Below are 13,808 nucleotides of genomic sequence, written 5' to 3' on the forward strand. Positions count from 1 at the left end.
AAGCTCATGAAACCTTGTGATCCGTCCTGCAATAACATCGATTCGATAGTTCTTAGCAACCATCAATGCAGAGACGAGGAAGGTAAAGAGAGTCTTCTCAATCAACATCGCATTTGTGATCTCTTTACCACATAATTTCATTAAGGATTTAATACGAAGTGCTTCTGAGTTGTAGTCAAGAAATGACTTGAAATCACAGAAGCGGAGGCTATGCCATCTCACTTCTAGGTCAGGAAGCAGGGAGTCACGGACGTTGCCAAATATTTCTTCGAGTGAGACCCACAACCTTTTGGGGGCTTCTTCATTCATACACTCGTACTGGAGCGAATCATCCATATGACGAGTCATTATGATGATGGCTTTTGCCTTATAATTTGCCTGTAAGGCTGCTCTATTTGCTTCCAAAGCTTGAGCTTGCTCAACAATTAGCATGTCTTGGCTAGGCTCGAGAATCGTATCCAGGATTCCATCGGCCTTGAGATGCTGGCGGACATCACGAACCCACCTGTGATATAAGGCTGCTCTATTTGCTTCCAAAGTTTAAGCTTGCTCAACAGTTAGCACGTCTTGGCTAGGCTCGAGAATCATATCCAGGATTCCATTGGCCTTGAGATGCTGGCGGACATCACGAACCCACCTGTGATATCCAGAGCCAGTTGTTCCCAATGGAGCAAAGTCTAATTTGTTCAAGTTATTCGTCCTGAAAGAGAACAAGAAAATGGTTAGTTTCGGAGCGGAAAAAGCTACCACGAAAACATATAAAATTTCTGAGCGTAATCGCTTCCAAGAAATTCAATTCCAAGAGGTATTGGATTAGATCGAAACAATGACGTAAGTGGTCGATCATAAATTCTCTACAAACTCTAAGTTTGGAGATCTCAACAACAAGCTCCAAGCTTGGAGTGAGCACGAACCCCCACAGTTCGGCTTAATTACGTCTCCCTTATGATGAAGAAAATGGGGTAGAAGAAGGGATGTTGCAAGTCCCCGAGAAAATGAAGAGAAATTGAATTAAAAAAACTCTAAAATAACGGGAACTTTTCGAAAAGAATACCTCGAAATAGGTCGCCGGAAAATTTGACCGAAAATTGCCGGAAAAGTCGTCGGAAAGTTGATTGGAAACGGTCAACCGGCGTTGACCGGTGCTGACGTGGCACTGGGGTCCGGTTGGTAAAGTGGCAGTGATGACGCGACAGACTGACGTGGCAGTGGCTTGGGCTCCTGAGCTGCGGCTTGGGCTCCTGAGTTGCGGCTTGGGCCTGTTGCAGTGGGTTTCTCCTTCCTCCTTTTTTTTTTTCTTTTCTTTTCTGCTGGACAATTAGTCGGCCGGTTCAGCAAGTTTTAGGACGGTTTTTGAAATTTTTCTTCCGATTCCTGGATCCTGGGATCGAAGAGCTACTGCTGGAAAATTTTGGTAGAAATAGGAGGTCCGAAAAGTGGTGAACCGGTAAAGTATTTGCTGCGGGTGGTTTGGACATTCCGGTGACCGGTTCGGTAGGTTTCCGGCCGGTTCTGGTGGTTCTGGATTTCTGGGGTCGAGGGCTTCAAGCTATGTGGCGGAGGCAGAAAAGGTTTCAAGGTTTTGTATTCGGATTTAGGGTTTGGCTATTTGTTTCAGGGTTAGGACGTCGTGCTGATAACGTGTTTAAGGAAAACTGAATTGGGAGAGAATTGATACGTGATTTCATTGATAATAGGGGCCTCTTTATATAGAGGATTACAAGACATAGAATCAGAGTTGTACAATGAAAGATAATCGTACAATTAATCGGATATCTATGAATATCTCCGAGAATATCTCTAATTCAAAACCCTATTACAACTAGGTCAAGTAACTTAGAGTTTGAGCCAGACACATATTCTAGATTTACTTGAACAGATGCCTCAAAGATTTTAAATTATTCAATGTATGTCAATATCTTCGTGATCGATATAGTCATGGTTAATATTAAAATCGGTAAAGAATGAGCCATGCTGGTTGTTTTGCAAATAAAGTGATTGATCATGAAGTATTCATGCATCCAAGATATATTTGTTGGTTTTATAACTTCTTTCAATATGTTTCAACCAATTTGGTTGCTTGATAATTCTTCATATTGACTACAATAATTTTATCTATCATTGACGTTCACGTATGATCTTAAAGAGACGTAGATTGTATTATGAAGACGATAGGAGAAAATTTAACCTATAAGAAAATATTTAATTAATATTTTGATATATATAGCATTTATTCTTATTTTATTTTTGTGGACTCTTCTTTGTTTTTATTTTTATTTATCAATTAATGAAGAGGGGTATAGATGGAAGTTTGATGACAAAAAAATATAGGTGGTGTGCATTAAGTAATTGGGGATGTCTATATAAAACTTCTCATAATATATATATGTAGTAAGATTGCTCCCCTTTTTTGAAATTATCAAAATACGGTTTTAAGGATATCCAAGAACTTTAATTAACATTGTTTTTTTTTTTTTTAGGTGAAAATGTCAATCTCATTAAGCATTTCAGCAAGCAGTACAATAATGACTTGCCCAGAGGGCCGTCAGTAGAAGCCATTACATAGAGTACACAATCCTAGCACACCCCTCACACGAGCATACTACTTAGCATACCCCTAGCTAGCACACCCACCTTTTTAGATTAAGCGCAAAAACAAGAAACAAAGTAACCCCGAAATCAATAAACTACCTACGAGGCTACTTGTTACTTGTCGAACTTCCCCACTCAAAAAAAGAAAATAATAGAGCCATCATCATTTCTTGAAAAATGATAATAACCCAAAGCGAAAATAAAAACAATAACCCTAATCATGCTATGAGCCCAAGTTAAACCAGCCCACGCTAACCCAATAGGCCGAATTATGAGAAACCCTAGCAAAAGCCCAAAGCCACCAAGAACAATTGCAACCCTGGTGGCCTCTAACCCACTACCGCCGCCGTAGCCAACAAGGTTGCCGCCAACGAGAACACCATAGCCACCATCATCCTTGTACTGAGAAGTGCAAAACCGTATTAGATCATAGCCTGCAAGAGGGACAAGACCTTGACCACCGATTGAAAAGCCAAAACTCGGTGCCAGCGCCCATTCACCCATGGATATAGCTCCATCGTCTTCCTCAGTAGTAGGGTCACCCACCACAGCGACATCATGGAGAAGGAAGCCCAGTCTGGATTCACCACCGCCTCCAGTAGAAGAGCCTCCCTCCACAACACAGCTCCACATATCTAATCTTGACTCGAAGGCACAAGAACGACCATCATCACCATCGGTGCTGCCATACCAGCCGCTGCCGAGAAGAGGAGTAGAAGGGAGAGCGTTGTCCCCCTTCTGATTCCAAGGTACAAGACCACCATCAACTAAAGTCGATCGTCGTCGAGAGATCTCCCTTGCGAGAGTCGGGACGAGAAGGTGAGGGATCACTCCTATGCCGCCATCGTCAATAGAACCAGAATGGACCGGATGCCTATCCATATTGGTCGGAACTTCAGAGCCGCCATGAATCACCACGGCCAGAAACCCTAGAATAACCCAGAGGAGAGAAAAAGAGGACATCTCTCTAAGAGAGATGGAGTTGGATGGAGAGATGAGAATCTTAAGTTAGCAACTCATGAATTATGTAATTGTATTATTTTTAATTAACATTGTTGAAATAGATTAAAAGACTTCCAACAACAACAAAAAAACATTTCAAAAGACTTTTATTAGGAGAAATAAAATCATACAATAATTATGGAAGTTATTTAGTTTTATCTAGAACATTTATCTTACTCCTGCCGATTTCTTTTTTTAAATTTTTTTAATTTTACCATATTTGTCCATATTTTTTTTTCTTTTTACCATATAGTCCATGCCACATGTTTGATTTTCTATTAAAACAATTTAATCAAAGAAGGGCATTTGGAGGAATTATGTAAATTTAACCATAAGACCTATTCTCTTAATTAATACTGATATAGAGCCCTTCTAGTAAGAGATCCCTTTTTTTGGCCATTTTAAAGAATCTCTTGCGGAACCCATTTTTGTACATATATACATCTCGACCGTTCAGTTCTGAGAACTCCATAAGTAAATCACTGATGTAAATTTTTAGCCAAATTGATGATAGCTTGGATATCGAACTAAATTAAATCAATAGACGAACCAAATTTGTCCAACCTGAACTGTTCATGTTTGTAAGTGTAAATCACAGTTATGAATGTCTTAACGATTATCAATTTGGCTGAAAGTTTACAGAAGTGATCTACTTATATAGACCTAAAAACTAAATGGTCAAGATGTATCATATGATCAAAAAGTTGGTCTAATAAGTAATAAGTGACCCTTAAAATGGCTAAAAAAATGGATCCCTCCTAGAATGGCCCTGTATATATATATATATATTAGTACATATTAGTCAAGTAACGATTCTTGGCCAATTCTTTTGGGAAGAGTATTGACGCAGTCGAATGGATGACGAGTTTATGAATGATTGCTTGATTTCATATATTGAGAAAGACATAGTTACTAGTATAGATGATGAGACTATCATGAATATCATGAAATGATTTCAAAATATGAAATATCGTCAAGGACAATAATAATTGTAATATATAGAAATTACATTTAAAGATTTTTAATATTTTAATATTATTGTTTTTATAAGTGCCCAGCAGAGGCGAACTGTGTGAAGTGTGACAAAGCACTGTACAAAGGATGGACTTGAGCTTTTGGAACTGGAACATTGCTTCTACTCTTACTCTTCTTTTTTTTTTTTTTTTTACTGTACAAAGGATGGACTTGAGCTTTTGGAACTGGAACATTGCTTCTACTCTTACTCTTCTTCTTTTTTTTTTTGTTTTTTTTTTCTATTCGTTCAAACCTTACACGCAATGTAACAAACATCCTACGCAATGTAACAAACATCCTTACACGCAATGTAATATTAGAGAATAAAGAAGAGATACAAAGAGACAAACCAAAACCTCCCTATAATGAAACACAACAGACAAGGATGAAACAAGCTGACAAAAAGAAATTTCCTGTTACAGCACAAAATTCTGCTCTACTCATTTCAGAATCTTCTACTCTTCAGCTTTAAAGATGTTGGAAGTGAATGGCTGTCTGATCACCTCTCACTTGGGGCGTTTTTCCCCACATTCACTCAAGGATCAAACCAGACTCTCGGGATCTATTTGCTAAAGGAGATTCCATCTTAAAGGCTAAGAATAATCCTTCTAGCTAGCTACAATACTTGGAAATGGGTTCTATTTGGAGCTCGTCTTGAAGAAGATAGAGAAGAGAGAGAAGGTAGCTAGGGAAGGAAGCCGCTGGGGCGGCTAGGGGTAAAAGCCCCAGAGAGGCTCTTGTGCATATTAACAGGAAATTTCTTCCTCGGAGTTAATATTATGGTCTTTACTCATTACTTTCAGTTTACTCCTAATCATCGTAGAAATTGCTAACAGAACAAGATCACCATTTTCAATTTTGCTGGTTTAAATCAAGCGTCTTCAATTAGCATATTAATATATTTGTCAGCAACTGAACTGCTAAACTTCCATTACATATCAGAAAATTAAAGTTTATATCCAAATCACATTATCAGTGCATTTAAAACCACTTAGAGCAACTAGAATTCAGAAGAAACATAACCATCCATCATACGAGTTCCCTACCACGTCCTACAACCATGTCAACTAGCAACAACAAAAATCTGGGTCTCCATTCTTGAATCTTGAACCACATAGCAAAACTTCAACTGATAGATTGTAGACTTCCGTTGCTCTATTACTCTGATTCAGGGGAGCCACCTAGGACCAGCTGGCATTGTGCACATAATATTAGAAGATTGATGAGTTAAGCTTGCAGATAATAGTTTAAACATAGATGATCAGATGCAAATTTTAATGGGTGGAGAATTATCTGGGATATTGGAATTTCTTATGCAAATCTTTTGCAAGAGTTTTGAAACGAGGTCACAGAAATTTTACAACCACATGCCGAAGAACTGAACTGAATTATAATTTCCATCCCAATACTTACAATGGCAATGTTGTTTCCGTTGAGTAAAATCTGACCAAGCTTGGTTATCCTTCTTCCTTCAGCAGTAATCTCACTGTGATACAAAGAGATAAGCACACATTAAACAATACAAAAGCTTTTCAATAGTAGTAGGTACAAAAATAACACAAAATGTCAGCTAATCATTCGAGTAGTCAAAACTGCATACGCACGCGCGTGCGCACACACAACCAAAATAAGATAGAGAAAAGGAGAGGACGGAGGCCTGTCAAAAACCAATAAGAGAACGTGACTAAGCACTAATCAGATATGTCTACATTCCATTGAGAAGAGTTTCCCAGTACCTCATATCAGCAAAGAAGCCAAATAGCCAAACAATAAAACCAAACATATGAGGCTATTGACTTCTCAAAGAGTATGGACAATAGACTCGTCAGAAATATAGATAGCTAGCTCTATGACTATTAACCAACTGTAGTAGTAGTCATGCATGACATGGTTTAAATGTGCACTGATGGAGCAATTTTTTCCCCAGTTATACTAAATGAATCCAGTTCCATCTTTCCCATTTAAAATCCAAAAAGTAGTAATGACTAATGAGTCCAGCTGCTTTTTGGGTGTGGTTTTGGAATTCAATCCTCTGTTATGCTCGATTCTGTGTTTTTGGACATTTTAGGGAATGCTATCGGGCTTGCCTTTCTAAAAAGAAGAAGACGAAAAAGGAAAAAAAAAAGAAAAAAAAAAAAAAGGAAAGATGAAAACATTATGGTCTTTGTCAAGACTCCTGTCTCCTGTTCAAGTTGGCATTCCATGGATTTCTGTTTCCTTTGATCTGCTTTTATATGTTTCTGAGCCATGTTTCTTTTCTTAAACTGCACCAAATTGTTTGACTTGGTTCCTTTTATATCTGTTTGTTTGATGCAGAGAAGCAGGTGCCAAGAACCCCTTCATACCCAGCAAGATGGTGTTGGCCTGAATAGTGATTCGGGTATAAATCTTTTTTTTTTTTTCTTTTCCCCACATGGTTATTAATTTCTGAGAGGCCTGAATTTCATATATATAATTCCATAAATATTGCATTAAGTCAGAATGCCGTAAGACGATTTATACTACAAAGTCTAAAAAATGGCAAGGATACAAGGACAATACTTGCAAATTGGCTTTTGTAACTAATCTTGGCCAGTCATCATCAGATTTCTTGTCCTGTTTAGTGTTTACGTGATTGTGTTATCAGCGAGCCAATATGCTTCCATAGTTTGGATGGCTGGACTTTTCATTTCTAGAATATAGGTACTCTTGCATTTTCATTTTTGAAGATAAGGAATAGGAAGAAGAAAAGAATCCTCAAGTCTTGTGACTCGGTATTAATAGAATATTGAATAGTTGACCAAAATATGATGTCTACATCATTTCTTGGCACGGTTATTTAGTGCATTGCATACTGCCTATAAATTTGTATCAGACTGGACTTGATCGATGATTGTTTCTATCTTGCCAAAATGGAAGGGTGGCCCCAAGTATGATTATACAATACTAAGGTCACAATTAAGTGTTTGATTGGTCATGAGAAGTATTTCGAGATGGCTTTTTGTCTAGTAATCAACAGCAAGTAATGAATCAAGGATCTGTCACCAGAGTCGTGGCAACAAGGAATGAGGTTGGCCTAAAGATTAATTAGAAAGGAGTACCAGAAGGAATAGTCACTTTTGGGCATGAAATTGGGCGAACCTGGTCTAAGAGCTGGACTTGAGGATTGAGAATATGTTATAATTGATGTATTTTATGGTTTTGTTTGGTTTCTTCTGTTTTGTGGTTATGCTTCTTTGAGTCAAATTTTTAGCAGCAATATGACAATTACAGATTCATATTATGAATAAGTGGTTGCCTTCCCATACTTTGTACCACCAAACTTCTCTTGCTTTACCTCTTGCAGGTAAATTTGGACAGTGAGAACAAAGAGACTATAATGTGCAAGAGTTAGGTGGCTATATATAAACTATCTCAACTTTTACAAATCTGGGATTTCCATGGACCAAAATTCTGATAATACTGTACATCAAAGTTTTGAGATCAAGACCAGACCACAACACAACAATTAATGATGGATTACAACATATTGGCAGCAAGACTCTTCCAACTCCTTTCACACTTCTTAACGTCCTCCATATATAGAAGCCAAAATTGCACACTTCACCTGCTCCTGATCATTAGATATTTAAACAAGCACATGCATCTCATGTTTTAGCTAGGAGTGTGCATATAGAACAACAACAAATCTGCATATCATCCAGCCAGGAGGTCCTTTCTGAAAATCTCTTTGAATATGGGTTGCTGGAGAAGAATTTATGAGGCTTAACCACTTCGCAGATTAATTGATCAGCATTCGGATTTGCAGCAACTGTTCTAACTGAGGAAACTCACGGTAAAACTTCACAAGGGATTTTTTCTCACTTTTGTGATATACCAGGTAAAGAAAATAACCAAGTTACATAGTGTTACTTTTTCACACAGATGCAAGTCGTGTAACCCACTTGCAAAACTCTATTGGGAACCTGCCAACCTGGTTTCTTCCTATAGTTTCAAAAATTCTTTGCAGGTTCCCGGTTTGCCTGAGTAGGTGGCTAGGATCATGCCACAAGTACTGCACGGTTAGAAATAGTGCTGACGTGCCCGAGCAACCCATCCTCGGAGCATGGCAGAATTTTCTGACTTTTCTGAAAATATATTACTTTTTAGTGTGTACGGCTTCATACACCAACATGTACTCTCTCTTAGCACACGCCACGCATCAACAAGGGTTTTCGTATTTCATTTACGCGGAAGAAAATGTTATAGCAGAATGAATGCTACATACATGAGTTGTTAATTAGCTTACTTGTGACATAATGTCAGACCAATGAGGTTGAACCTATCTTCCTAAGTCCTAAAAAGATGATATAAGATCTATGAAGTCTCCGGTACACAATGAGGCTGGAAAAACAGTCAAATCGACCATGGAGACTCTAAATCTGAAAAAGTGCCAAAGCATACCAACTGGGTCATGGCTCTAAACTCGTGAAGGATGTACATGTGCTCAAGTCAACTCCACCTCTTGTTGAGTGAATACACATGATAGTTTCGGGTAGAATACAACATCACTCATCATCGGTGTTTTGTGACTGAAACATAACAAAAACGATCATGCAAGATCGTACATGTTCTACAAACAGGAACCAAACAAAGCGGAAAAAAAAAAAAAAAAAACAAAGAAAAAACAAAGTGTTGTTACCAAGCCCAAACCTAAATTGGCTGAGATCCAAGCCAAAACCCTAGCACGAGACCAGATCAATGGTCAGCTCCAAACCCAGCCCAAACAAATGCCCAAACCCGCTCCAACCAAAATCTGAATCCAATCGTGCCCAACACCTTTTCTAGACCTTTGTTGCTTCCCGTTTCCGTTTGCCTGCACGACTCGATAGAAAAAATCGAATGTCTAATCTAACTTAAATCTAATTTAAAGGGCATAGTGATTTCTCCTTTTCTTTGTTAGGAATACTATTTTATTATATGGGCAATTCAAAACAGTAGATTAGCAAAATCTTAACAAAAAACTAAAGCTATTTTGACTTCTTTTTGTTCTATCACAAGCTATTTTAACTTAGTAATCATTGTTTCAATGGTTTTTAATTTTGAGATTTTATGCTTTACCCGATGATCAATAATTTGGTTAGACAAAGAAAAACAACGGGAAGATATGGCTCCCAACAGCCATTACAATGATTTATATATAAGAGCATGATGAGAAAGAAAATGAGTCGCATTATTTCTTGGCTCTATACATTTGTATAAGAGAACCTACAAAATGATAAGTCCGGCAGTAATGTCACAATTTTTTTTTTCCCTCTTTTTTTGACGAAAAAAAGAACTTGTGCTATAGAAACAATTAACCCAAGGGTAACTCTTGAATTGACCATTTTCGTTCCTTCATTTGCAAAAAGCTCATAGCCGCTAGCTCATTCATTGATTGAATGGCTTTCAATTGTGGAGCCAGAACCACCTTGCTTATTGACAATAATGGTTTGATTGTTCAGCTCTCATTATCTACCGACAAGTTTGTCACAGACTGGTACTTTTTATCTTGACTTTCAAGGTCCTAATTTCCTCATATTACAAGCTACTAAAATTCCTACAAATTCCATATATGTTATGTGCTTGCGATATTGAATGGGTGATGGGTCTATTTTTGAAATTAAAGGAACACGACTAATAAATTGCCTCGATACAGTTAGAGATCAAGTTGTTTTTAGCTCGTTTGGCTTTTTTTTAACTCTTGGTATATAGTGCTTTCCCCTGCTCTAGTCTAGTTTTATTTTTTACCATAAAATGTAACTTCTGTCCTTGAAAGAGATGCTTGTATGCAACCTTGCAGGTGCTTGCATCTGTTGCTCATTTCTTATGTTCGGTTCACTGGAATTATTGACAGTGTTAAAGGCGGCACAAGTTTATTATCAGAATCTGCAGCTACTCTATCTTATCTGCATTTTTCTTCTGCAGAAAATCACTTGCAGCCGATCATTCATGGAAATGTTGTGTCTTCTGACATATTATCCACAGATCGCTTCGTGGCCAAAGTCACTGGTTTTGAGCTTCTAGGCTAGTCCCTAGCTACTACTGAATCCTGGATAAGCACATTAGTTCAGAGGACATGCACATAAAAGTGATGTCTGTAAAGCTTTTGATGTAGGACGAGAATGAGCCTGGTTTAGCCGGAAAACTAGAAAATTAAAGAAGTGGCGTGGAATCAAGAAGAGTGATTCGAAAATAGGTAATTCACGAGGTTACTAGCCGCTGCAATATCCAAAAAAATTTGGTTTTGGACTTTTCAGGTTTCTCGTGCGAAAAGTCAGGTTCTGGATTGTGAATTAGATTGGAGTAAATTTTGGCCAGAATGTCCGTTTTAGACACATGATACCTTTCTGGAATGGAAACGACAAGATCTTCAAGACTCACTTTAGTGCCCTAACAGATTTAGGCCAAAATATATCGTTTTAATTATCCAATTCGGGATTTAATATTTTTAGGCTAGTTTTACATTTGTTTTAAGATTATTTTTATTTAGGTTTTTATTTTCCTTTTTAATTTGGATTCTTTAGGATTTCTTGTTAGGTTATGATTGTAATTAAGTTATGACTTGAATGCCTATATAAGCACCATCATGCTATGTATTAAGATCAGTATATCATATCAAATTCAATAAAATGTGAGATTTTTCTCAAATTTTCTGGTGGACTCCATATTTATCTTTTTAGGGTTTATTGCTTGTAAACCCAGGTTACTTCCGACTGCGTCAGGTGGTATCAGAGTAAGTCTTTTCTGTCTCTCTTATTTACCTCGATTATCCATGGGTGACGAACGTACTACCCCAGTTACAAGAGCGGATTTGGATGCCCTTACCTCTCAGATGATTGCACAGATGACTGCTGCCGTGAACGCTCAAATGGCAGCCATGAACGCTCAAATGGCAGAATTTTGTGGGTTGTTGGAAGGAAGAAACAACAACAACTGTAACAGAGGTGGGGAAGGACAACGTGCTAGAGCTCCACGTGGGGGTAGAGGTGATATTAATTATGATTCCGAGGTTCTCATAACCAAGGCTGATATTCCTTACTTTTCTGGTCACATGAGCGCGGAGGATTTTCTGGATTGGCAGGTTAAAGTGTATAGATTCTTTGAGATCATGGAGGTTCCAAAACACAAGCAAGCTAATTAAGATGGTTTCTCGGAAGCTGAAGAAAGATGCTGGTTATTGGTGGGATCAGTTGCAGAGCTCTCGTCAGAGGCAAAGAAAAGAGCGTGTTCGGACATGGCAGAAGATGAAAGGTCTCCTTAGCGAAAAAATTTTGCCTAGAGATTTTTTGATCAAGAATTACCCTCTTAAGGTTTTTGAGAAGAAGTTAAAGTCCAAAGAGTTTTCTTTGCCCGTTGAGATTAATAGTTTATCTGAAGAAAAGCCAGAAAATTTTCTAATGGAAGAAGCTCCACAAGAAATCATCCATGATGATCAAGAAGATGTTAAAGATGAAATTGCTCATGAAGACATGGTTATTTGTAATGATGAAGTCTTGGATCCTGAAATTAATCATTCAGAACTAGATGTCATTCAAGAATACAACCTTGAGAGCCGAGAATAATCTACTAAGGTTGCTTATGAAAGCCAAAATGCATATGACAGACTCATCTATGGTGTTGGGTTCATGATTGTGCCATCAGAATATGCAGAAGATCGATCCTGAGCCCTAACAGATTTAGGCCAAAATATATTGTTTTAATTATCCGATTCGGGATTTAATATTTTTAGGCTAGTTTTAAATTTGTTTTAGGATTCTTTTTATTTAGGTTTTTATTTTACTTTTTAATTTGGATTCTTTAGGATTTCTTGTTAGGTTATGATTGTGTTTAGGTTATGACTTGGATGCCTATATAAGCACCAACATGCTATGTATTAAGATCAGTTTATCATATCAAATTCAATAAAATGAGAGATTTTTCTCAAATTTTCTGGTGGAATGGACATGGTTTAGCCGGAAAACTAGAAAAATAAAGAAGCGGCATGGAATCAAGAAGAGTGATTGGAAAATAGGTAATTCACGTATAATAAGGTTACTAGCCGCTGCAATATCCAAGAAAATTTGGTTTTTGTTTAAGGAAAACCAAAATTGGGAGAGAATTGAGTCGTGCTTTCATTGATAATAGGGGCTTCTTTATAAAGAGGATTACAAGGCATAGAATCAGAGTTGTACAAGGAAAGATAATCGCACAATTAATCGGATATCTATGAATATATCCGAGAATATCTCTAATTCAAAACCCTATTACAACTAGGTCAAGTAACCTAGAGTTTGGGCCAGACACATATTCTGGATTTACTTGATCACTCCCCCTTATGTCACCCAAACATAGTGCTCCTCTCGTTGCCTCATTAAAAACCTTGCCGAGTAACAAAAACCCAGTGAGACAAAAATAACCTCGGTCGAAGGGCAAAAGAGCACAACACACCCTTTACGTTTCGAGACCATTCATGTAGACATCTCCCCTTGATGTTTGCATCTCCCCCTGATGACTACGGTCATGAGAGTTCGGATGACTTCCGCAAACGATGCTACCAACATGTTTCTCGAAAGTGGAATTTAGGCAATGACTTAGTGAGCAAGTCTGCCACACTGTCCTCAGATCGAACCTAGTTCACTTTGATCTTGAGGAGAGTTTGTTGTTGTCAATTATCCTTGGTGTTGTCGCTTTTGATGTAGCCTTGCTTCATTTGTTCAAAACAAGCAGCATTATCCTAAACGCTCGTAGGCTCGTCTGTGGTAAATTTCAAACCACAATTGTTCGAACATGCATAATTATGGATCCAATCCATATACATTCACGAACCACATCGTGAAGAGCAATAATCTCTGCATTGTTCGAACATATAGCGACTAGGGTCTATTCTGTAGACCTCCAAGATATCACGGTCTTTACTCATGGTGAACACTTAACCAGTTTGGGAATGACCTTTGTGTGGGTCAGAGAGATACCCAATATCAGCAAAACCTTCTAAAACACATGTTGTTTTGGAATGGGGATAGAGGACGCAGGCCAGTGTTGGTGGCGTTCCTGGTATGTGATGGGTCTGAATCCATCGTCTCTCTGTAGGGATAGAACGAGCCCATATTAATCGTACATCTCAAGTACCGAAAAATATCTTTTACACCAATCCAATCCAATGGCATTGAGCTAACAAGTTCACAGCATATGAGATGTCCGATCTTGTGAAATGTCCGGTC

General features: G+C 38.0%; 1 long non-coding RNA gene across 1 annotated transcript; it reads right to left on the reverse strand.

Annotated features, from left to right (window-relative positions):
• Positions 1–5,486: 5,486 nt before the first annotated feature.
• Positions 5,487–6,709, reverse strand: LOC133734843 (uncharacterized). The gene is made up of 2 exons (XR_009858618.1): positions 6,022–6,709; positions 5,487–5,799 (listed from the first exon to the last, which is right to left on the reverse strand). It is a non-coding gene; the product is annotated as an uncharacterized LOC133734843 (long non-coding RNA).
• Between the last annotated feature and the right edge of the window lie 7,099 nt (positions 6,710–13,808).

The sequence above is a fragment of the Rosa rugosa genome, chromosome 1 (assembly GCF_958449725.1).
Source record: "Rosa rugosa chromosome 1, drRosRugo1.1, whole genome shotgun sequence".
Lineage (NCBI taxonomy): Eukaryota > Viridiplantae > Streptophyta > Magnoliopsida > Rosales > Rosaceae > Rosa > Rosa rugosa.